The sequence below is a fragment of the Dipodomys merriami genome, unplaced genomic scaffold, assembly GCF_024711535.1.
Source record: "Dipodomys merriami isolate MVZ:Mamm:240054 unplaced genomic scaffold, mDipMer1.0.p SCAF_129, whole genome shotgun sequence".
Classification (NCBI taxonomy): domain Eukaryota; kingdom Metazoa; phylum Chordata; class Mammalia; order Rodentia; family Heteromyidae; genus Dipodomys; species Dipodomys merriami.
This window is the reverse complement of record NW_027202593.1, coordinates 510323-534792: the sequence shown is the minus strand read 5'-3', so window position 1 is coordinate 534792 and position 24470 is coordinate 510323. Positions and strand designations below refer to the sequence as shown.

General features: G+C 54.4%; 1 protein-coding gene across 1 annotated transcript in view; it reads right to left on the bottom strand.

Annotated features, from left to right (window-relative positions):
* LOC138824434 (glutamate receptor ionotropic, kainate 4-like) overlaps window positions 1–24470 on the bottom strand; it is a 301452-nt gene that overhangs the window by 213722 nt on the left and 63260 nt on the right. Inside the window, exon 2 of the mRNA XM_070018282.1 lies at window positions 990–1094. The gene's annotated coding sequence lies outside the window, so the exon portion shown is untranslated. The remainder of the gene's footprint in view (window positions 1–989; window positions 1095–24470) is intronic.

Sequence of the window (24470 nt, the reverse complement as noted above, 5' to 3'; positions counted from 1 at the left end):
GGAAGGGGATAGTGCTATAATCTTAAGAAGCATTCCTTTTTTCCTCTAAATTATTAAAATGTTTTTAGTTCATGAAAGCCAAACTGCTAGGTTTTAAGATTCATCTAAACATCAAACTGGGAGTAAGACCTCATGACGGTTTGGGGTTCTTTTTGGTTTGTTTTTGCAGAGAATCTGCAAGCTCCCTCTCTCAGGAGAGCGGTGGTCTCAGAGCCTGCCTGTGTGACCTTGACTCCCGTGTGACCTTGAGCACCGCACTTCACTGTGCCTCATCTGTCCCAGAGCTTGTTTGACAGATCCAATGCAATCAACCCTGGAAACCACTCTGCGAACCACTGAGGCTCCCGCACGCGCAGCACGGAGGGGGTCTCTTTGTTCTTGGAAGGTCTGGGGAGAGATTGTTTTGTGTCCTCACGCCCAGGCTGCACAGCTGAGAGGCAGGAGCAACCCCAGATCTCGGCCATCCCTGTTCTAAAGTGGAGTGGCAAGGTTCAGCCATGCTTCGGAGAGCCACATGAACAAGGAAAGTCACGCCTGCATCAACTAGTGCAGCTCTGCCATCACATGAAATTTACAGTGGCTAATCTGACACCTACTTAGCAGCCTGCATAATAATTATTGTGTAGCATGCTATTCGGGCATAAATGGAAGATATTTGACATAAATGACTATAGTTAGTAATACTTTTATAGAGTCTAACCAGATTTTTACAGTTCTTTCCTTTGTGACAATTCACTTATCCCTTCAACAATATTTATGCAGTCGGTAGCATATACCAGGCACTCGTGTAGGCCTTGGAGATGCAAATTCAGAAGTCTGAGTATTCAGAGACAAAGCTTTCCTGGGTCTCAATGACATGGTTCTGAACGCCGGGACGTGATCCCTGAAGAACTGGACTGAAGGCAGACTGACCCTGGGCTTTGTCAGGCACAGTGCCCCTCAGGGCCTGTTTCCTCATCCACATCAAACACAGGAAGAACAGTGCCTACCTCTGGAGTGAGCAGCACCAGGGAAGCAGGGAGTAATTTGGACTCTTCCCCCTGTGTCTCCAGCACCAGGCCCAGGCTGGTACATAGTAGGTGCTTACCAGGTATCTGTTGAGGTAATCAGAGAACTCGATCAGAGGGTGTGTGTGTGGAAATGCTAAGCGTTTAACTATAGTGATTTACATTCAGGGACCTTGCTCATGAGGAACTTATAATTCAGGAACAATCTCCCCATGCACATACATTAGATTCCCGCCACCCTTTAGACCTTCACTGACCAAGGCTTGAGAACATCATTTATCACAGCGTTCTGTGGCACTGGATTCACGCTGGTCTGTGCATAGTATCTAGGGCCCCACCCTCATGCCTCCACTTTGAGGACAAACCCCACGGGCCAGGGGCTGTACTAAACCCTCTTATTCACAGCTCCACCTCCAGCACCTTGGACAGCGCCTTGCACGGGCCTGCCACAAACACGGCTGGCTGTCAATGATGGGTGGTTATTTAACTTCATCCTCTTTTCTACCATTGAGGGAAGGGTGCATCCACCTGGCACACTTGCCCTGGGGTCTGTTATGAGTAGAAGCTCAATAACTGTTTGCTGATTCGTGCCCTGTGGTCACTGGGTAGAGACACACAGCCTGCAGACAGCTCACCGCATTCGTGCAGGCTCCCGCTCCCTGCCCCTCCCAGCCTGGCTGTGCTGAACCGGCCCCTCCTCTGTTGTATCTCTCATCCTCAAAGGGCCACCACCTCATTAATCGTGATCATTCTGGGGCGGGGTGGAGAAGTGGCTGACAGCCACCAGACAGTGTTTGGCGGTAGGGAGGACAGGAGGAATCAGAGGGGCAGCCAGATTAATTACAAGTTTTCTCTTGGCTCTGGGCAACAAGATCTTGATTACTCCCCCTGACGCTCCAGGCTGCTCAAGACAAATGGACATGAACTCTTCTCTGCTGTTCTCTGACTCCCCTGCCTGTGAGAAACTCTGAACAGAAGTGAGTTGCTTGCAAGGACCATGCAGGGGTGGTAGGGAGGCCAGGGCAGCAGGGACAGGGTGCCCCAGGCCCAGCTTCCTTAATGGAGGAGCAACCCCCATGGCTTAGCACCACTAGGCAGTGTTTTGTGGGTATCTCATCTCCCTGGTAACAGCTGATGCCAGGATACATAGCTCTCAGGCGCTGGCAGGCAATACTTTGAGCCTCAGCTCCTGATGTCATCAAATGAGGGAAACAGACCAGGTGTTCTCTGAGGGTCTAAGAATTGAGTTCTGCAATAACATGACAGTTACTGGACATCCACCATCTATGAGGTGTCATTTTAGAATCATCTCCTAGCAGAAGCCTATAAGGCAGGTGCACCTCTCCTCCCCCACCTGCAGGTGGGGGCAGACCTCCCCAGGTCACACAGGCCACTTCACTAGGGCCCTGCCCTCCCACAACCCACCCCACTCTACACCCCACCTCCGGCTATGTTTGAAAAGCTAGCACAAAGGTGAGGAAGCGTCAGAATGGTTTGGCAACATTGGAACATTGGAAAGCCAATTCAACGCAGTGGACTTCAAGCCTCCTGCTCATGCTGGCAAATCCAAGGTGAGCACCTGAGGAAGGAGGCTGGAGCCCTCTGGGAAGGCGCTTCACCCCAGTGTCCTTGACTTCAGCATTTCCCACAAGGAGGAGATGCTCCCAGGGCTGGGATGGGTTACTCCGGGGCAGGATCGTCGGGGGAGAGGGGCATCGGCGCCTAGAGATGGGCTGGATTTGACTCATTCCAATACACAGAAGATTGACAGCTAGTCCCGCGCTGACTGACGGGAGGAGAGAGCCCAGGAGCTCTGCAGCACAGATGCCACAAAGCCGAGAGGTGGGGAATGGGGCACCGCCATTCCAAATTCTCAAGCAGCACAAACGTACCTCAGCCCCTTCTCCCCTCCAAACCATTAACCCCCTGGAGGATCTCAGACTGAACCCCTTAGTGTACCCTAAATAAATCTTCCACCAGAGGCCAGAGAAAGGTCCCTAGCTTCCCAGCTCAGGTGTTGCTATGTGTCCTTAAGTTCAGTGTTGAACTTCTCTGAGGTACCCGTCTACACTGTCAACTGGATGACAAGTCTTTCTCCTTGAGAAGGAAGGGGCCTAGGTCCTGGGCATAATGCAATCGGTAGATGCGAACCTCTTCCCTTCTTTCTTCTCTTCATTCCCTTCAGTGTTTCCTCCAGCCCCGGTCCAGGCAGCCCGGCCCATGTCCACATCTTCTCTCACCAAGACAGAAGCCCATGTCTACTTGCTGGTCTGAACTTACAGCCCTCGTTCCAAAATGCTGCACCAACTTAACCTCCTCCTAGAGGCTCCTGCACACTCGCTCAGCCTCAGCCTGGCACACGAGGAAAATGAGAAGATGACAGATGAGATCTGTGCGACCTTGTGCCTGTCACTTAACTTCCCAGGACTCCCACATCCTCTGCTGTAAAGGGGAGGAATTATGCTCATACCATCTAACTCACAGGGCTGCTAAAAGGATCGAATGAGGTACTGGATGTAGAATTGCTCTGCAAGTAAGTGGTGTGTGTGTGTGTCAGAGAGAGAGAGAGAGAGAGAGAGAGAGAGAGAGAGAGAGAGAGAGAGAGAGAGAGAGAGAGAGAGAGAGAGAACATGCACCAACATGGAAGCTGAACTCAGGACCTCATGCTCTCTCTTGGCTTTTTTTGTTCACGGCCAGTGCTCGACCACTTGAGCCATACCTTCCGTTACAGCTTTTAGATGGTTAACTGGAAATAAGAGACTTGCATATTTGTCTGCCTGGGCTGGCGATGAGCCTCAATCCTCAGATCTCAGCTTCCTGAGTAGCTAGAATGACGGGTGGGAGCCACCAGGGCCCGGCTGTAGAGTACTTGTGCAGCACCATGGAGTGTGCTGTTTTCTTTCATACCCTGGACTAGCCCAAGCAGGCAAATACATACAGTACTACTGTGATGGTGTTCCACTCATTCCATGAATATACCGAACCTGCTATGAGTCTATTGCCTGGCAAGCAGTTTTCAGCCCTTGGACACAGCTCCTGCCCCCATGGGGCTTACAGTCTGGGACATAAGGAGACCCAAGCGGGAAGCTGCCACTGTGGCTCACATCTATAATCCCAGCTATGCAGAGAGCCCAGTCAGGAGGATCGCAGTTCAGGGCAGCCCAGGAGAAATGCTCGTGAAACTCTCTCTCAAAAACAAAACAAAAAAGCAAAATAAAACAAGCCAAGTATGGAGATACATGGCTACAACCCCAGCTCCCTGGGAAGGGAAGGTAGGGAGATCTTGGTCCAAGGCTGGTCCAAGCAAAAGTGCAAAACCATATCTGAAAAATAAGATAAAGCTGGGAGTCAGTGGCTCATGCCTGTAATCCTAACTACTCAGGAGGCCGAGATCAGAGGATCTGAGGATCGCAGTTCAAAGCCAGCCTGGGGAGGAAACTCTGTGAGACTCTTATTTCCAATAAACCACTCAGAAAACTGGAAATGGTGCTGTGGCTCAAGTGGTAGAGCAGTCACCTTGAGCTGAAGAGCTGAGGGACAGTGCCCAGGTCCAGAGTTCCAACCCCACAACCGACCAAAAAAATAAATAAATAAGATAAAACAAAAAGGAGCGGAGACATGACTAGAGGCCTAGTACTTGAGAGTAGGGGAAGGAAGGAGGGAGAGCAAGAGAGATAGAGGGAGAAGGAGAGAGGGGGAGGGGGAGGGGAGGGAGAAAGAGAGAGAGAGAGAGAATGAGTAGAGGGGAGGAGATGCCATCATTCGGGATGATGAATGCAGAGAAGAGGACATTCCCAGGGGTGGCAGGGATGGTAACAGGAAGATAGCTGTTAGACTTGAGTCAGCACACGGCCCAGTCAGAGAAAGTGCGTGGCCCCACAGGTCTCTGACAGACACTGCATGGTGAGCTTCAGAAGTGGCCACGTGTCCAGTGGAACAGAAAAGCCCACTGTGGCAGGGCAGGCTCGCTCATCAGATGTGGCCTCCCGAAGGCAGGACTCTCCCCCATCCCCCCCACCAGCACTCCCCCCACCCTGCATTCCCGGGGATAAGGTAAGCGCCCTGCACCTAAAGCCAATTTCCCTGTGAAACTTGCTCTGAACCAACACCTCTCACAGACAGGGTGCAAAGGCCATGGCTCCAGTCTGCCCATTGAACGGGAGGTCGGCTCAACCACAGCCGGGGCTGTGACGGCCAGATGCAGCCAGCCGGGGAGGCGAACAAGGGGAAGGGCAAGACTGTCTGTGAATGGCCCAACATGTCCCTGGCACTTATCGGAGGCCAGCAGGCTGGATCTAGAGGGAGAACAGCTCCTGACAGAGACCACGTGAGCAGACTCTTTGAAACGAAACAGCCCAGTACTAGAGCTATGTGCTCAGGTCCCAGAGACGCTGCACCCCCCAAACGTGTGTGTGTGTGTGTGTGTGTACACGTACGCGTGGGCATGCGCATGCACACACGCCACAGAGGAACAGAGCGGGCAGGAGCAGGGGGAGGGGAGGAGATAGCTCGTAGGACAGTTGGAATCACCGCTCTCCTGTGCCGGCCTCTGTGTGCCAGTCAGAAAGCAGCTGGCTGTCAGGACGGGAGAAGAGGAGATGCAGGGGTGAGAGGGACGCTGAGACAGGGCTCCAAGCGGGATACGGTCAGATTGTCAGCTGGATGGCTGTTCTGGACTTAACAATGAGGTGCTTAGGTCAAAGTCAAAGGCAGAGGATGGGACTCTAATTAATGTCAGCGATAAAAAAGGAAATCCGGAGCTGGGAGACGGTTGGGAACAGATAAGGAGCCCTGCTTCTGGGCCTGGATCTATAGCTCCCCAGATCCATCCTGTCCAGAGCCCCCCTCACATGCACCCCGGAGTATAGACACCATTATCGATCAGAAGATAAAGCTCTATTGGTTCTTTCCTCGGTCACTATCTCTAGACTCACTCATTTCTTGGGGAAGACGCAGGACCAGCCCCTCACCACTCCCAGAGACAGAAAACTCAGAGCACAGCAACACTAGAAACTGAATAAAGGCTACAACAGAGAGCGCCCCGTGCAGAACTCAGAGTGGCAGATTTATTCGATTGGAGTCAGCCCATCTTAGATGGTCCCTGCTCTCGTGGCCCGGCCCGCCTCTTCCCTTCTGTCCAGCTCAATTAGCACCAACAGCCACCACGCAGGGTGAGAGCTGGCACAGGCTCGCGGGGGGCTGGCAGCGGGCAGCAGCAGCTGGGCAGCCGTCCCCAGTGAGGAGTTAGAGTTCCGTGGTCAGGAGTGGGAGGGAGCCTCACAGTTATTCTAGAGTGTTCTCTACCGTTTGCATTTTAAACACCAGAGGTTGGATTAACTCTTTCCAATTAAAACATCTGGTCCATCATTTCAAAAAACAAGTATCCTGGATTGCTTACTTGACCAGACCCAATATCGGGGCACACTCCTTGTCCCCAAGCCTGTCCCCCCCCCAGTGCAGTGTGTGATGCACACCTGTGCTTAGACAAAGTTGGCTGATGCTTCTCTGCCCAGGTCTCCCAGCCTCTCTGAACATCCAAAGCTGCCTGTGAGAAGCTGAGCGGCTGCTCAGAGCTGACCCTGAGTCTCCAAGGCCCTCACGGTTCGCCCAGCCAGTCCCAGCCCACCACAGCTACCATCCACCTGTGCAGCCTGGCCATCCCAGCCTCCCCTACAGGTCGCTGCCAGAGCAGAAGGCTGGGCCCTCTCCTCTCAGCCACAGGGTGACTTGGGAAATCTTCCTTAGCTAAGCAAGGCTTGTCTTTGCACCCCACAACTCCAGCATATAACCTCACAGAGACCTTAGCAAAGGAGAGCAGAGTCTCCCAGCAGCCAGAATGGGGATAAAGATCCGGAGTGCTGCCCCTCCTCCCAGCAGGGGCGTCCACGTGACCAGGACGCATCCAGTAGCCCCACAGACACGCGGCCCCTAGGCTCACGCTAACTCCTGAAAACACTGCTTTCCTCAAGGGGACCTTGAGAAACAGGATGACCTGGTGTGAAGAGTGACAGAGGGACACCTCCCCACTCAGGACACACAGCCATGGGGCAGCTCCCACCGGCAGCGGCCTCCACCACCAAACAGGTAGCAGGGCTGAAGGTCACCCCAGGCCCCTGCAGCTGGGGTAAGAACCTTGGGAGATGTGGCCCACAGTCCCAGGCCTGCCCTTGATGCGCTGGGAGCCTACAGGATAGGCACCATGCCCGCCGGGCAGGTTGTCTATTATGTCTGACAGCTAGAGACAGAGCCTAAGATTCTCAGAGTGCTGAGATTCTGCCAAGGCCAAGGTTAAGGAGGCTGGATGCCATCCTTTGGGCAGTAAGGAGACCCTATGTTTCTGGCAAGAGGATGGTAATCTGAGCTATGCATTGAGGAAATCACATGGTCACGAGCCTGGCAAGGTTAAGGGACACCCAGCCACGTGTAAGGGGACACGTGGTTGGAGAAGCCAGCTCTGAAGGGATCTGACCTAATATCCCTCCAACCTGAGAGCATGGAGATCTCCCCAGAAACCGCAGCCGAGCGAGCGTCAGAAGCGCATGCTCTGAGGCTCTCCAGGTAAGACAGAATCCCAGCAGCTCCGGGATCAGCTTCAGGAAGACACAAGGCAATCTCAGGGTCTGGATCAGGCCCTGGATGTGAGCCCGGCTATGGACTCGCCTGCAAAACAACAGACAAACAAAACACAATCTGAACTTGGAATCAGAGGGCTGCGCTTAAACCTGGCTTTCCTGAGCGAACGCAATCTCTCCACACATCCGTCTGCGGGGATGCGGGAGACACGCCGCCTGCCCTATTTCACAGTGTTGCTCAGAGATCAAAGATGTTGGATGAGAGAGACGTTTTGGCCACGTGGAATCACAATGAAGGAGAGATGTTCCTAAATGGGATTTCTGCAGCCGGATAGTTCTTGGCATTCCTCTCTCCCTAGTTTAAATTCTGGGACCTAGGTCAGACTCCGAAGCTCTTAGATTCATTGTGAATACGTTACCTTGCAGATGTTTTCTGTAACACATCTAAGTGTTTTCCACCGTTGGAGCTCAGTAAACGTGTGATTAATTGGTCAAAGTAAACCAGTGAGGATGCTTTAAATCTATTTGTCTTGTCCTAATCAGTGCCTTATCTGAATAACAATGCTAGTAAAAGTAAATAGTGAAGATGGGATGCCACCTCCCCCAGTTCTTCCCATTCACTGAACTGCACTGAGGTTCGTCCCTAGTGCAGCTCCACACTCTCCCCCTCCAAACCTCACCTTCCCCAGCTTCCTAAAACTTCTCGCAAAGATCTGCTGCCACGTCCGTGTGCCTGCAAACAGCACTGGCCCAAAGCCTGGGTACAGGCCCTGTCCACAGCCAAACCGCAACCACCAAAGGGCAGAGGCTGTGTGGGGAGAGCGGTGCGTCGGAGCGCCCGGCTGTGAGCTCCAGGGACAGCCAGTTGATGAGGCCCCTGGCTGCTGCCTCTGAGAAGCAGCTGACCCACAAAGCCATCTTAATGTCTTCACCAGCCAATGGCATCTGGAGTTGGGGGCACCAAAGGGCTCAGTCACCCTTTCGGTGCTAACCCAGCCTTAATGGTGCAAGTGAGTGACAAACAAGTCCCACCTGCTGTGCTCAGCAACAAAGCCCAGCAGGAGGGTAATTGCCCGGAACTTGAGCACAGGGGGACACAGTGCATGGAACACATTAGCCACGGGAAGAACAACTTCCCAACGTTTCTCTTTCCACACAACCCACGGGGAAGCCAGCAGGCAAAGGAAGGCAAGGCGGGTGGCAGATGGGAACTTTCCAGAAGCAAGGGAGGAAGGCCCTTGTGAATGACCACTGCCGCCCCATCCAGCCCAGACCCTCCACACACTGGACCAGCCACATATGGCCTCGTCGTTCTCCATAAGCCCAGCCAGCATCTAAGCCATGTCTGGGCCTCATACCAGGGGAGACTGAGGGCTCAACGAGGCTGGGTGAGGCAGCGGGAGGTCACGTGCCCTCGTGTGTTCATTCATTTGCTCATCTACACACTCAGCAGGCATTTGCAGGAAGAAGCTAATATGACAGAAGCATTCTCTTCAGGGCCCCTGTGTGCAGAGGAGATGTGCACAGACATCAGTTACCCAACACAGGCCAGGAATTGTAGACACACAGCCAAGGTGAAACATGGTGCTAACAGCAGGCAGAAAGCTCCTGGCACTGCCTGACATGCTGGAAGCTTTGCAGAGAAATGAATCCTTACACTAGACTTGAAGGACACACACACACACACACACACACACACACACACACACACACACACACACAGTACATACACACTACACATCATATGCACACATACGCACACAGAAAAGGCCATGCATGCCTATATGCACACTAGACATGTACTTACACATTCACACATACATGCATCCTCATGCGTGCACACATACGTCCTCAGCTCCTAGCCACCTAAGAGGAAAGCAGAAGGACTGGGGCTCTCTTATCTCCACTGTGCTCTTAAGCTCTGAAACCAAAAGGCAAAGGAGGAGCTGAGGTGCACAGCACTGGGGCATGTGTGCAGTCCTCATGGTGCACTGTGCTGTAGACTGCAGTCATGGAAGGAGCCCCTTCACCTTCTTCTGGAGGGCTCACTGAGGAATGACCAGACGTGCTCCTGGCCTGGCCAGAGGAACAACCTTCCTCCTCCAACTCCTTATCCTCCTCCTCGAGCTCTGGCTAGGAGAAGGCAAAACGGAGAATGGCGGATGTGCTGCCTTCTAGAACACCGTACTCAGTTTGCATGTGACTGTCTCCCAGAGCCCACATGCTGAAGGCTGGCTGGGAAGCCAGCGAAGGGCCCTGTAAGAGGTAGGGCCTAGTGGAAGGAAGTGATGTCACCCTCCTCTTTCTCACCCCCCTCCCTTTCCCCCTTCCTCCCTGCCTTCTTCCCAAGCATCGTGAGGTATACAGGACTCCTCCACCACATCCTCCACAACCACATACCATGATGCCATGCCGCACCACAGGCCTGAAAGCAAGGTTGGCCAATCACGGACTGAAACCTCAGAAGCCATGAGCCAAAGCAAACCTTCTCCTCCCTATAACCTGTTTATCTCGTGTACTTCATCAGAGTCACAGAGCACTGACTAACACAGCTGGCTCCAATCCAAGCTCCATCACTTTCTAGCTCACTCTCTGAGTCCCAGTGGGACAGGGAACAGAGGAAGGGAACCGAAGGAGGAAGGGTCAACCTGTTGGGCCATGCCAAGACCCCCTGCACTGCGAGCACAGCAGAAGAGCAAGAAAGAGAGGGCCTCCTCCATCCAGGGTTCTGCAGAGGTGGCTGGGTCCGTGTGCGCCTCCTCGACTGTGCTCACCCCCCTAGGAGCCGGTCCCCACCCTTCCAGGGTCAAGGGCCACCTTGATAGAAATGACGTCATGAGCAGCTCAGACAAGGATTTCAAATCCCTGAGAAGTATCCAGGGCCATGCTTTGTAAAAATGATGTTTTAAGAGACACCACAGAAAATGACTTCTGATCTCTCGTGCTATCTTCTAAGACATTCTTGAGAAACATCAGGACAGGCTGGACTCCGGGGATGAATTCTAGATCTATTACCCACTGGCTGTGTGATCTCACACAACTTACTTCACACCTCGCTGCCTTGTTTCCCACGTCTGGAAAGGGAAGTGGCTGAGCGGGCCTCTGCACAGAACTGGGGGAGTCAAGTGAGCATTAGAAGAAGCCTGGGAGGGTACGTGGCACACAGGATGGGATACTGGGTTCAGAAGGGATCCTTCTGTAGGCAAAGGGGCTCCGGAGAAAGAGCAAACCTTCTCAGTGTGTCCCTCCCAGGGAAAATAAATAACAGGCTGAAGCAAATGAACAGATTAAACCAGCTTTTGCCCTTGATCACCCCAAGGGATAATTATTCTCGGTGTGAATCTTCTTTAAGCAACACGAGTGGCCGAGGAACGGGAAGGACTGTCTCCGGCTCTTTATGTACCAGGCTCTCTCTGAAGCACAGGAATCCACAGATATTTGCTATGCCGCTCAGCACAAGATGTTTGAATAAACATGAAGGCTCAATCAACAGCACACAGCCAGGAGGCAGCCTGTGAAAGGGATCTGCCAAGTGCCAGGAAAAAAAAACAACAAAACCCAACCTGTATCCCACCAGAGCAACCTGACATTGTGTTTCAATACACTCGTGCGCCTCACTCCCTTTGGCACTTGCCGGTGAAAATGACATGGCCAGACACCCCCCCCCCCTCCTCCCCGGAGAGCAGCAGCAGCAGTGGCTCCCGCCCATCTGCCTCTCCCTCCAAGCATGGGGTCCTCCCCCGTCCCCTTCTGTCTCCTCTCTCCTCCCTTCACCCATATCCTCCATCTCTTCTGTTCCGCTGGCCACCACATACAGGCCTGTGTCCAAGAAGGCCTAGAAAGAGGGGTGTTCTGGGAGACACCCCTGAGGTGTCTGAGGACCCATGGAAGTCCCAGAAAACATCCTTGCTGCCTACTGGACAGCAGGGTCGCCAGCCCCAATCTTCCAACTCCAGGGTTTGAGTCTGGAGTGATGAGAACAATACACCCTGTACAGAAGGGTCTGGACTGATGACCCCGGCTCCCCGAAGCTGCTTTCCTTAGGCACTGGGAAGAAAGTCTCATGGATTTTCCTGCCTAGGCCAGCGTCGAACTGTGATCCTCAGATCTCAGCCTTCTGAGCCACAGGTAGAAGTGTGACACAACTGAGATGTGTTCATTCATTCATTCATTCATTCATTCATGGATTCATCCAACCACTCTCTGGGGGTAGCCAGAACTGCTAGACACTAGCCTAAAGATGAAAATGTCGCTGTGGGTCTGGAGCCCTCATGTGATCCTACAGATGCCCTGAGAGACAACAACATGGCGCCGGTAGTACCCAGAGGTGAGGCTTCGGGGAAAAGCATCAGAAGAGCAGCAGCTGACCCGCAGGGACAAAACAGTAAAGAAGACATGACTAAGAATACTGAAAACATCACTGCTCATGAAGGTCAAAAGCTAAGTACCCATCCGCCGCAGAAGAGATAAATGATATAGTCATGTGGTAGAATACTATGCAGCAGAGAAAATGAACAGGCTCTAATATGGATGAATCTCACAAACAGACACAAAGAATTCCAGACACAAAAGGAATATATGGAATAATTCCACATCTAGAGTTCCACAGTGTGTAGGCAGAACTTAGAGGTCAGCACGATGGATTCCTTGCTGGGGGGTCAGAGAGGAGCTACTGGAAGGTATTTCTTCATCAGATGCTGGGTATAATGGTGTACTCACTTCCTAAAAAAATTCAAAGCTGTGTACTTGGGATTTGTATATCTTTTAGGTATGTTTGGCATACTTCTGTGGAAGGTTTACATTAAAGCAACCTTTGAACACCTCTGTACAACTACTTAAAGATATGTTTTTTAAAAATCTGAGACGAATAGCCTGACAGAACAGGGGTCTTCCTGGGTCCTGAGCCCCTCTGCTCCCCTCTCCGTCCCTCCACACTCGCTCACTGACCCGTGTCCTCTCCAACCTCTCTGTAGTCACCAGGAAAGCATCAGTGGAAGCCATTCATACTAAACTGTTTATGACTGCCCGTAGCTCCCCAGGAGTACCCTTCCCTGTGGGGGCTCCCCAGTACCAGAAACAAAACCAATGAACCAACACAATGTGGCTTCTCCGCTGTGCAGGTGGGGATGACGGGGTTCGGACCTCCACGGTCCCATCAAGTCGCAGCAGAGCATGGCAGAGCCCGAACAGAAAGCGTCCTATGCCGCCCATCCTCTCCGCCCCTGGACGGGGCACTGTGGCTGGCCCAGCTTGCTGGGGCTCACCAGCCCTGCTTCCCCGGGGGCTCTGCTTCGGGCTGGCACCTCAGAGCTCACCTGAGGCACAGGAAGGATGGAGACGGCATCTGGACGAAGGGCTCATCAAGCCGGCCACCTGCTAGGCGCCGTGTGCTGGGCGGGAGACTGGCAGGGAGGCAGGGGACGCACCGGGTGGGGAGACACGGGCTCCCCGCTGCCTGCAAGGGCCTGAGGGATCCCCTGCCACGCACCTGACCGTCTGCAGACCGTGCCCCGGTCCCTTCCAGCCCCAAAGCCGCTGTCCACGCATGACTGGGCTTCCGGACAGAGCAGCAGGCCCCCTGTGCAGATTGGACCCTGAGCAGGTCCCTAAGGGAACACAGCCTCTCCTGCTGACACCCCAGGGAGGGAGGGAGGGAGGGGGGCAGGCGGGGATCCGCCTGAGTCTTTCCAGAAAGACAGGGCCGGAGCCCAGGGGAGGACGGGCTGCTTTAGGCTTCTGTGGCTACAGAGTGCAGAGCAGCACCAAGCGTGGTAAGAGAAGAGGCCTTGGATCCGGAAAGCTGGGTTTGAATCCCAGCTCCCCCTGCCACCGGACCTCAGGCCCAGCCCCGGCACGTGGCAGCATCTCCATACCTACTGACTGTCATGTCAGTCACCGGGTAACCCCAATGACTCTCAGCGACAAAGGAGCCCTGGGAAACGCAGGGCCCTGCGTCCCCTCCTGACATTTATTAGGTGGCTTACACCATGTCAGGCTCGACGCCAAGCGCTTTACATACATTACCGCTCTTAATCCGTGCACAAGCGCAAAGGCGGGCCTAGAGAGAGCCTGCATTAGCAATGAGGTTCAGGAGGATGAAGCCACAGTCTGTATCCCCTCTCCCCCTTTTTTCTGTTGTCAGTTGTGGGGCTTGAACTCAGATCCTGGGCACTGTCCCTGAGCTTTTTGGCTCAAGGCTAGCACCCTTACCACTCCCAGACACAGCATCACTTCCGGTTTTCTAGTGGTTAATTAGAGGTAAGAGTTTCACAGACTTTCTTGCCTCGGGGCTGGCTCTGAACCAAGATCCTCAGATCTAGCCTCTTAGAGTAGCTAGGATTATAGGCATGAGCCACCAGTGCCCTGCTTGTCTCTCTCTCTCTGTCTCTCTCTGTCTCTGTCTCTCTGTCTGTCTGTCTGTTTCTCTCTCTCTCTCTCTCACACACACACACACACACAAACTAAAAGCTATGAAGCAGGGTGCCTTAATAAAACTTTCCCCTTGGAAGTTGGTTTCCAGGCATGCTGTCAGTGTCACGGTGACAGAACGCTAACTAACTAGCTGCCTCCCACCTCTGCACGGCTAACTGCCGGCGGTGCCTACCAACGGCCCTCACCTGTTCGCAGCTCCTCTGCTGACACAAGCATGGCCAGCAGTGGCCTTTTATGCACCCAATGGTCCCCGATTGCGTTCATTCACTTTCCGACTGCCCTTGCCTGGCTTTGCCTAGCAATCTGCCCGGTGGGAGTCAGTAGAGACAGAAGCTGGGCCCACAGTGGCTCCCCTAGCCCCACCCTGCCCAGGGCCTGACATCTCTTTGCTTTCCTCTCTGTACTTACGAAGTACCATTTTAAAGCTTAAAATGTATCTTATTAATAAGGAATCAAAAGTTGAAAGTACTTCAGGTCCCTATCTGAGCGCCATCAGTGAGAGACGTGGCTGCCTTGCCACAGACAGAATCATCTAGAAAGCAACCGGGCCACAGACCTGTGAGATCCCTGGGGAGCCGGGTCCCTGCGAGGCCTGGCCCCGCGTCTCAGACTCAGCCGTAAAAGCTTGACATGGCTTCCATGTTCCGGTACTTTCATGAGGGATCTGGATAATGACCTGCTGGGGACACGTCATCTGAAATGAAGCTCCGGCCAAGAGAAGCCGAAGCCATCGGCACTCGGTCACCCTCCCGGCCCTGGCCGACTCTGATCTCACTGTGCTGGTGGCCCGGTGGGCGGCCACCATCAGAGGCAGGGGGTGCCCTGCTCCCCAGCTCCCACTAACCGATTCTTACACCCCACCAGGCTCCAGGGATGACCGCGCCTCCATCAGGCCCGGCCTTGTCCTGGGAGTTCTGGGGTGGAGTGACGTGAGGCCAGACCCTCGTCCCTGGTCCCGGCGCACTCGGGAAGAGACGCCCGGGAGTCAGGAGGCCATCACAGCGTCAGCCCTGCGTTATGAGGAAGTTACGAGTTCCAGGACAGACTCAGCCAGAAAGCTGGTTCTCACACGGGTCCCCGACACCACGCCTGTCCCCATTTCTCTCCAGGGGGCTCCCATCTGCCTGCCTGCGGGCTGCCGGGCTGCTGCAGGGCTGCCTCAGGGCTGTCACATCCCTCATGTGTGACCTGGCCTGGAGAATGTCCCCACCTGCGCCGGACAGTGGGACTCCAGGGGTCACATTCGCAGCCCGGCCGCCAAAGCGTGGCCCACAGTCGGGACCCCCTCCCCTCCCCAACCGCAGTGAGTCAGTAGCCGACAAACCCCTCAAGCAGCTCAGACAGCCTGGATGGAAAGTCTGAGATGTGTTCAGCTATGGCCCGCCATCATCAGGAAGGCCAATGGAGCAATGACTATAGCAAACAGCTGGTGTGCTGTGTGCTGAGTATATCTCTGAGCTGGACACTGCCAACAAGTGCTCTGTGCATGTCCCTATTAATTCTCAAGAACGCCCGAAGGCAGGTCCTTCACATACCATCCACGAGATACATGAGCTGTAGAACATTAGCGTCAATGCAAGTGACAGAGGCAGCATCGGACCCACAGCCATCAAACCACACACATGCTCTCCTCAGGAGCTCAGAGAAGAGCGGCCCGCGAGGGTACCTGCCTGCAACCCCAGCTACGCTGCCAGACACACTGAGTGAGACACCAGCTGAAAAACAGAGCAAACAACAAGGCTGGCGGTGTGGCTCAAGGAGTAGAGCACTTGCGTAGCAAGCTCAAGGCTCTGGGTTCAATCTCCGGACACAGACACACACACACACACACACACACACACAGACACAGACACAGACACACACACACACACACAGGCACACATACAGACACAGGCACACACAGACAGACAGACACACACACACACAGGCACACAGGCACACATACAGACACAGGCACACACAGACACACACAGACAGACAGACAGACAGACACACACACACACACACACACAGATGGAGTTCTTATTTTACAGATGGAAAAAAAGCAAAAAGCAGGGCCATCAAGAGAAGACTCTTGCTTCACTTCAAGGCCAGCACCTAAGCCAGCCGGTTGGGACACTGCCTCTCAGCAGCACCCTGTGCACAAAAGGAGTCGGATTTTCCTGAGCACCAGTGTCTCACGCCTGTCATTCCAGCTACTCAGGAGGCTGAGATCACAGGATTTCAGTTGCCAACCTGAGGCAGGAAAGTCCATGAGACTCTTGTCTCCAATCAACCACCAAAAAGCTGGAAGTAGAGCTGTGCCCTTGAACTCAGGCCCGGAGTTCAAGCCCCCGTACCAGGAACTCAGCAAAGAGAATCGATCACCTATTTTCCTTCAAAACAGTGTGGGTTTATGGCCCACCCTATTTCCCCTTACCTGGTGGAGTCCCCACACCCTAGGCTGAGTGAGGAGAAGAGTCCGCTTCCCCCTGAACTTCACCTCTTCAGAGCGGGAGAAGCTGGCACTGGCTGCTAGCTCCAAACTGGCCTTACAGCAGAGGGCGCGGCCTGCCGGCCCTTCCCAGGGGGCTGCCCGGCGCCCCCACAACACACAGGACAGCAGGACCCACTCACTCTTCTTCGAGCGTGCTTCGATCGGTTGCAGCCACAGCCACAGAGGCTTTTGTGTGAGCTCAGAGCAGGTCACCAGAGGCCTGACTCATCCTCCCCCAAGGGGCTCAGCTCCAGCGGCAGCTGCCCGCCACCAGGAGGGCAGGCGAGAGGCGGCCAAGGGTCCCCCTCCCTGCAAGGCACAGGCAGGGCCGGCCTTCTGCCCACAGATGGGAGAGGAGGAAGAAGACCCTAACCTGCCACTTCCCTTGGAGAAGGAGCTCAGTGGGGCGCCAGGCCTGGCTGGAAAGAGCATTTGCCACTCTGTGCCCATGGTGCCCCTGCCCTCGGCACAAACACCAGGCGCCTGTCCTCTCTAGGCTAGGCCATGTGCCAAGGCTTTGCTATCCCAAGCGCTGGCTCAATCTTGGATTCATGCCAGGACAGGCCCAGTTACACAGAGGCCTCTGCCCTGCTGCAGACACAATGCCAGGCTCCCGGGGGGGGGGGCGAACACTGAGGGCTGGCACCCCCTCGGAGTAGCAAAAGGCCATGCGGCGTGGAAAAACACCCCGAGGAAAGATACAGAGCTGTCAGCACAAGCTGCAGCCTGGCCAAGCCTCGTCCAGCCCCCGGGAGGATGGAAGCAGGTTAATTCACACCTGCCAGAGAGGTTCTGACAAGTGCACATGGGGTAAGAGGAGCTAAGAGGAACTTCTGAACTCAGGGCAGGGAGGGCAGTGGAGGCAGGGAAGGCCTGAGGAGGTCAGAGAGCAGAGTCTGCCGTAACAGGAAAAGACCACAGGCCCGTTCTGTTCCACGTGTCTGCTCTGCAGAACAAATTCAGCCCCGGCTCGCGTTCTATTTCATCCACACCATCGCACGCAGGAGCGCCTGTTATGGCCCCTGCCTTTCACTTGTCCAGAGCCACGTGGATATGCAGTGGTGTGGGCAGGATTCAAACTCAGATCTTCAACCTCTGCCTACATGCTCATCCGCCCTTCGTGCTCCCTCTCCCTGGCTCTACCTTGCCAACGCCTTCTCATCCTCCAAACCCCAGCTCCTCCACCTGCACAGGCCTGAGCGGCCAGGATGCCCGTCATTCCTGCAGGCTGCTCTGCTTCTGTAGCTCTCCTTTCACTGTCCTGATGGGACTGAGGTCCGGAGAAGGCGGCCCGGGTGTGTCCTTTACACTTAACAAGCATAAGACCTATCCTGCCTGCTAAATAAACGCTTAAGAAAACAAGCGGATGGAGAGAGGAGTAGCTCTTCCCCTGAAGCCCTCTCTCTCTTTCCGTCTGCTTGCATAGATATGCAAGCAACATAGGAGAGCAACACACTTAGCAAGTTCAAGCCTCAATACGGCCAATGTTTTACATCACATGTATTTGAGCCACAGCTGAGGAATGAGTGGCATCTGGAATTGGAGGTCTCCTGGGGCTATGGGATGAAGATACTTTGGGGAGCAAAAAATCAATGTCTGCTCCAAGCAGGCAAGAAGCCAGCATTCCAACACGTGGCCTGGGCCAGAGATGCCTGGAGACTCATTCTGCCTCCCTAAAAGCCCGCCGCACCTCCGCACGAAAGCCATCTGTGTACCATCCCGGGTGAGTCCCGCCCTTGGCCTGCTCCCAAGAAGGCTGGGCACTGAGCGAAGCCTCTGCCCTCTGCAAAGAGCTTTACAGACCTCCACTCTCAGATCATCATGCGCGCTCTCAGACCCATGTTACAGATTAGGAAGCAGAGGCGCGGGGAATCTAGGGCTGTAGAGATTGCTGCAGCACCCTGACATGGGCTCAGAGGTTTTCTCTGGAAACTGGCCTCCAGCTCTGCACCCCAGATGACAGGGACTGAGCTGGAGGATGATTTCAGGCTGGAAAGGGGAGTGAGCAGGCAGACAGGAACTGCTCTGGGCGGCCTAGAGCAGCTCCAAGCGCATTCTGTCTCCTACCTGGCGGGCCCTGGGAAAGCCAATGGAAGAGGAAGGAGACACAATGGAGCAGGGGGGGATGAGCATATCCCACAGAGGAGCCCGGGGACCCCAGGCAGGGAAACACCACCCTGGAAAGCGCTAGTGCGTGGCAGAACAGGAACCAGACCCAAGCCGGCGCTGCCCTCAGGGCCTCCTGTCCCACACCAAATGGCGTCCTTGGTGGAAGGCCAGGAAAGTGCAGGCTCCTGTCCACGTCTGTGCCGAGACGGTAAGGCGGGAACACCTTGTGAACAAAGGAAGGATTCGTCAATGCTAATCCATCAACAGCTATCACTGAGATACCCAAGCTGCCCCAGAGACCCAACAAAGCCCAAGCGGACCCCTGACGTGTGGGGATGTTGAACGGTGCAGCCCTGATGTGCAGAATGTCAGGGCACACTGCCTGGCCATGGACTGTCTACCTGGGTAGAAGAGCCCATTGGGCCTCCAGGGTGCCAGCTGGCACCCCAGAAAGCAGCCTGTTGACCCCTACTAGGGCAGACAAACTTCCATCCACACAAAACCACCTGCCACCAAGGAGGGCACCCCGTAAGAGAAGGGGACTCACGAAGGTGTATCCATAAGATGCCATGGTCCCTGCCGAGCCCTAAGCAAGGGCCATTTCTGGACAGGGCAGGTCCAGAGCCGTGACTGGGCGGCAGTACTGGGGTTCTGGAAATCTGATGATCTAGGTCTGGGGGCGTCTGAGGATCTGGGGTTCCTTGGGTTGCACGTGAGAACCGAGAGCCCTGGAAGCAGTGGACAGATAGACGGCAGGGACAAAGGGGACTGGGTCCAAGAGCAACCTTGCCACACAGCCTCGGGGCCGGGCAACCCAGCAGCCACATTCCCAGTCACACAGGCAGGACACTCTGGCCTCTAAGGTCAGGGAAAACACACTCACCATCCTCGACCGAGTCAATGACAACAGGCAGTGCTTTCAAAGTCTTCTTGCGGTCTAATCTAAATAACAGAAGCTTATATCTACCTTCCTGAGCCTTCAGTCTCCAGACACCGCCTTGTCTCATAGGTCTCCAGGACAAAAAAATGGCGGGGTCGGGGTGTGTGTGTGGGGGGGGAGGGAGACGGGGAATTAAATCCCCTCTGTTCTGGGTTGCTGGCAAACCTCTGATCAACAGTAGCTCAAAGAAACTCAAAGAAATGCACATAGATAATATTTTATTTGATCTCCAAATGAATTCCTTCTAAAAAGCATTTGGGGGAGGGTGAGGAACATGTTGAAATAATTAAAGTCTTCTATCAAATTATCCTGGAGATCTCTTTCCATAGAAAGCCCTTAATTTCACCCTCCTTAACGTAATTCCATCCCGCCAGATGAACTTGGCCTTTCATATTTCGGCAAATATCGTGTCAGAATCCTTAATCAGAGGAAGAATCGGAGTGGAAGAGAGACTGGGCAACATCCTCTGTTCACAGAGCCCGGGGCTGGGCAGCGGGCGGCCATCGCAGACTCCTCCCCACACCCAGCTGTCTCCTCCCCGAAGCAGCCTGTCTATCCTGCAAGCCTCCACCTGGAATGCTGACTCACCCACCCGGCCGCCCACCACCCCACCAGACCCACGGAGCTTCTGCCACGTCCCTGGCACTCTGCTTGGAACTGGGGAGGAGAAGATAAGAATACACGAGCCAGCTCTGACTCCCGTCCACTGAAACCCGGACCAAAATGTTCCCTGTGCCAGGCAGATGGAGATGTCCTTTTAGAGGGGACAGAAAGGCCTACAGAGAAAGCTAACGAATCCCCAACTTGGGGGGGGGAAGGGGTGGGGTGTGTGTGTGTGTGCGCGCGCACGTGTGTGTGTGTGTGTGTGTGTGTGTGTGTGTGTGTGTGTGCGCGCGTGCTTGAACTCAGGGCCTGGGTGCCACCATCCCTTACCTTTTGCTCTCAAAATGATCACTTGAGCTATGGCTTCCCTTCAGGCTTTTTGCTACTTAGGTGGAGATAAACAATCCCAAGGACTTTCCTGCCCTGGCTTATTCTCAGATCTCAGCCTCCTGAGTAGCTAGGATTATAAGCATGAGCCACAGGTGTCGTGCTGGCCTCTGGGACATTAAGGACACTTTGCATCCCTGAACTGAGAGGAAGGACAGCACATGGCTGTCAACAATGTGCTCACGGCTTCTGCCCACTGCGGGCCTTTCCCTTCCACAGCCCCCACCCCAGGGCGTCTCCCCTCGCCAGCTGCTGACTTGCATCCCGGCCTTTTTTGCTTCCCCATGGGCTTCCCTCTTTTCCTCTTCCCCTACTGCCTTGGGGAAGAGAGGGTGGTCACTGTCATGTGACCACACTATGAAAGCGATGTCAACTGTTTACATACAGTCAGAGGCGTGGGGAATTTCCAGTCTGCAGGCCGTGGGAGGCCTGAGAATCACTTGGTACATAATGGGACATCACACACGCCTCCCGTAGGCTTGCCTCTGCTTCCCTCAACCCATCTACCTGCACAGATCATTCTGCCTGGCTAGTCAGCGGTGTCATTAGCATGTTATAAATATGCAAATCCCCTGATTGTGATTGCTACCTTTTCCTTGCCTCTCTGGGCACATTTCGTCTGGTCTAGGTCTCTCCTCAATCTCCATCCTCAGGGACGCAGAGATAGGAGGCTGTCTGTATGGCCCTGTGATTTTCTGGGCTTTCTTTCCTGGGAAGCAGGTGGGGAGAGGCTGGTGGGCTGGGGGTGGGGTGGGGCTAGGAGCTGTTTCCAAGTCTGGAAGGAAGAAAGGCTCTGAACGTCGAAGAGAAGAACAATTCCAAGGTGCTCTGGGAAATGCAAATTCACTTTGCAGGGGATGAGACTGTCTGTCCTGCAATACTGTCTGGTGAAGGACTCTGCCCAGGTCACCTTCTTCCCTCTGTGGAGGCTGATGCCAGAGAGGTGCTAAGAGAACAAAGGCTTCTGGGAGCTGGGGTGGCTGGCAGAGAAGCAGGACCAGCCTTCCTAGAGCACGTGTGGGCCATGTAGAGAGCGGAACCCAACTTTGGGACAAGGAGGCCTAAGGAGATGAGGCGGCTACCGACACAAACTTACCTCTGGCCTGACCCTAGGCCCCGAGCCCTTGCACCTGGTGACAGGTGAGGCCAAGGAGTTTCACCCTATACACAACATGGTGCAAGGCACAGAAAGGACTGGACATCTAGCCTGTGGGGTCGTTGCCGGTGCTACCCCAGCACGCCTCTCAGGAGCCCTCGATGAGAGGCTGAGGCAGCACCGTAAGAAGATGTTTGAATTCCAGCATAATTATTGTGATAACAATGTAATCATTTAAAAATACTATCTTGTGTTGCTCTAATGAAGAAAGAGACTCTTTCCTATATTGTGTGTGCCATCTGTGAGCAATTTCCACATTAGCCTCTTTTTGGAATGGCAAAGCAGAGTCTAGGCATCAATAGAGAGGGTGGGGTGGGAGGAAGAGTGGTAGAGAAAGGGATGCAGAGGTGAAGCAGGGCTGGACAGGTCAGGAAGAGGTAGAGGCCAGGAAGTGTGGCTCCCAGGGTACAGGCCCCAGGGAAGGCCAGTGGATGGAGACCTGGCCCTGTCTTTGGGTGCTTCACTTTCTCACTATGAAGCGTGTGAAGAAGGTGGAAAGAGAAAATAGTCCAGGACAGTGGTTCTCACGCTGCGGGTTCCCATCCTTAAGTAGCCCCTGAAATCAACTTAGTAGATGATGTGCTGGTTTAAGTTTGTTCCGTTTTGCTTTTCCACCGTGACAAATACCTGAGAAAAAATAACCCATGGGAAGTAGGATTTGTTTTACTGCACTGTTTCAGCCATGGTCAGCTGACTCCATTGATTTTAGGCCTGTGGTAGCAAGGAAGCAGAGAGAGGAAGAGTCCTGGGCCGAGATACAGCCTTTAAATGCAGGTCCCTGGCAACGCACTTCCTCCCACGAGGCTGCGCCTCCCACAACGCTCCAGCTCCCAAGAGTCTATGCAGATTGTGAAGCCATCAATGGACTAAACCACGGATTAGGCCAGAACCTTCATGATCTAATCTTCTCTGGAAACGCCCCGGTGGACACACACAGAGGTGTGTTTTGCTCATCTCCTACGTGCCTCTCAACCCAATCAAGCTGAAAACTAATTTTAACTTTCACAATTATAATCACAACTTTTTTTTTATGAGAGAAAGAAGAATGGAAACCAAGAGGAATACCATTTTCTCCTGGAAGAACTCGGGGTGGCCAGGAGAAATGCTGTTCCAGGGAGCAAGAAATACACAGGCGGGCCTGCAACTTGTGTCAGAGCACAGACCGGCTCTCTGTCCATGGGACCACACCCCAAGGACACAGGACTTAGCCTGGGGGAGGGGGGCTGCCAATGGCCAGCATGGCCACTGGAGCTGCAAAATGTATCACGAAGAAAACTGAGACACACAAAGCCCATCAAAGGTCCATCACTGCAGAGGGTTGAGGTGGCCAGTCATTATGCTGGGCATTGGTGGCTCAAGCACTGTGTTCACACCCTAGTACTGGCACCCACAAGCTCAGCACCTGTGAACAGCCTCTTCCAGGCAAAGATGTGAGTGATGAAGCCAAAGACCCTGGGAGGAGAAGCACATTCTGAACACCGAGCCCTAAATGTGGTGGCGCGTCCTTATGGCAGGAGATACCGTGGAGGGGTGACCACGTGGCCACATGGCTGCACAGATATGGTGTGCTCAGGACTCCGAGCCCAGATGCTTGGTCTCCAGGGAACGCTCGGCTCCAGCTGACATCTCCCCACCCAGCCGGGAAGCCCTGAGCAACCCCACAGAGGCAGCAGGACCCGGAAGAAAGCCCAGAGCAAAGCCCCAAGCAACCTCTGGACGCACAGAAGGTACCAAACCCACGTGGATCCACCTCTACGGTGACTGTACCACATCACACGCTCATTCCACTCGCATGGAGCTCAAGGGCCCACTACCAGGGTGCCCTCAGCACCCTGCTGAAGTCTGCCCACATGCGCCAGGCCCCCGCTTGGCATGTGAGCCTCTGGCAAACAGCAATGGCAGGTATTTGATGCCTGCTTGCCCATCTCCAGCCCCTCTTCCGCTCCTTCTTTGGATCCCACCTTCTTGATCCTAGCCATGAGTGGCAGGGGACTCTCGTTCGGGGCATCGTATCTTTGCCTGGACAGGTTCCTTAGCCAGATCCTCCACCCTCCTGCCTCTTTCCCTGGCCAATCCTCTCACTCTGGGAAAGTTCCATCTGTTTCTCAGTCCAGGATACTCCCTCCTTCTCCACACAGACCTTTCACCGATGCCGGGGACATTTCCTGCACGCCCTGCCTCTGCTCATTGGCTCTACACCCCTGGAGGGAAGGGCTCTGTATCATTCATCTCTGAACACCCTGGAGCGGAACCTCAGTGCCTGGCACATGGCAGGTACTTGAGTTGTTTTCCTCTCTGGGAGAGCAGAGTGAGGGCAGAGGGCTGCGGGGTGAAGGCAGGCCGGCAGGCCGGTGGTGAGGATCGGGGACAGGCCACGGAGCCCAGCACCCTCAGCCTGGGGCTCTGGGGGACCCACCTGGGCCCCATCCAGCCCAGTTAAACGGAACTGGGTCAGATCTTCTGGGTCACGGCAGCCAGCTTCGGTTTCATGACAGGGCTAATGATGGCTCCAAGAGAGCCACCTGTGTCACGGTCAATTTGAAAGTGTGACGGAGGAGGCTCTTCCTGGGGACCCTCTTGTGAACCCTCCACTCTCCAGGGCTGTGTTGATGGTCAAGCCCCGGCTCAGATGGCCCGGGGGAGCCCTTCACGGAGGGGTTACTGGCCGAGACACTGAGAAACCACTGGGACAGCTCGCGTCCCAAGAGGCTCAGATCCTGCAAGGGTCACAGCCTGTCCCCCTCCCCTTCTGTGGTCCCCATGTTCCTCCCTCTGCTTCATGCCCCTC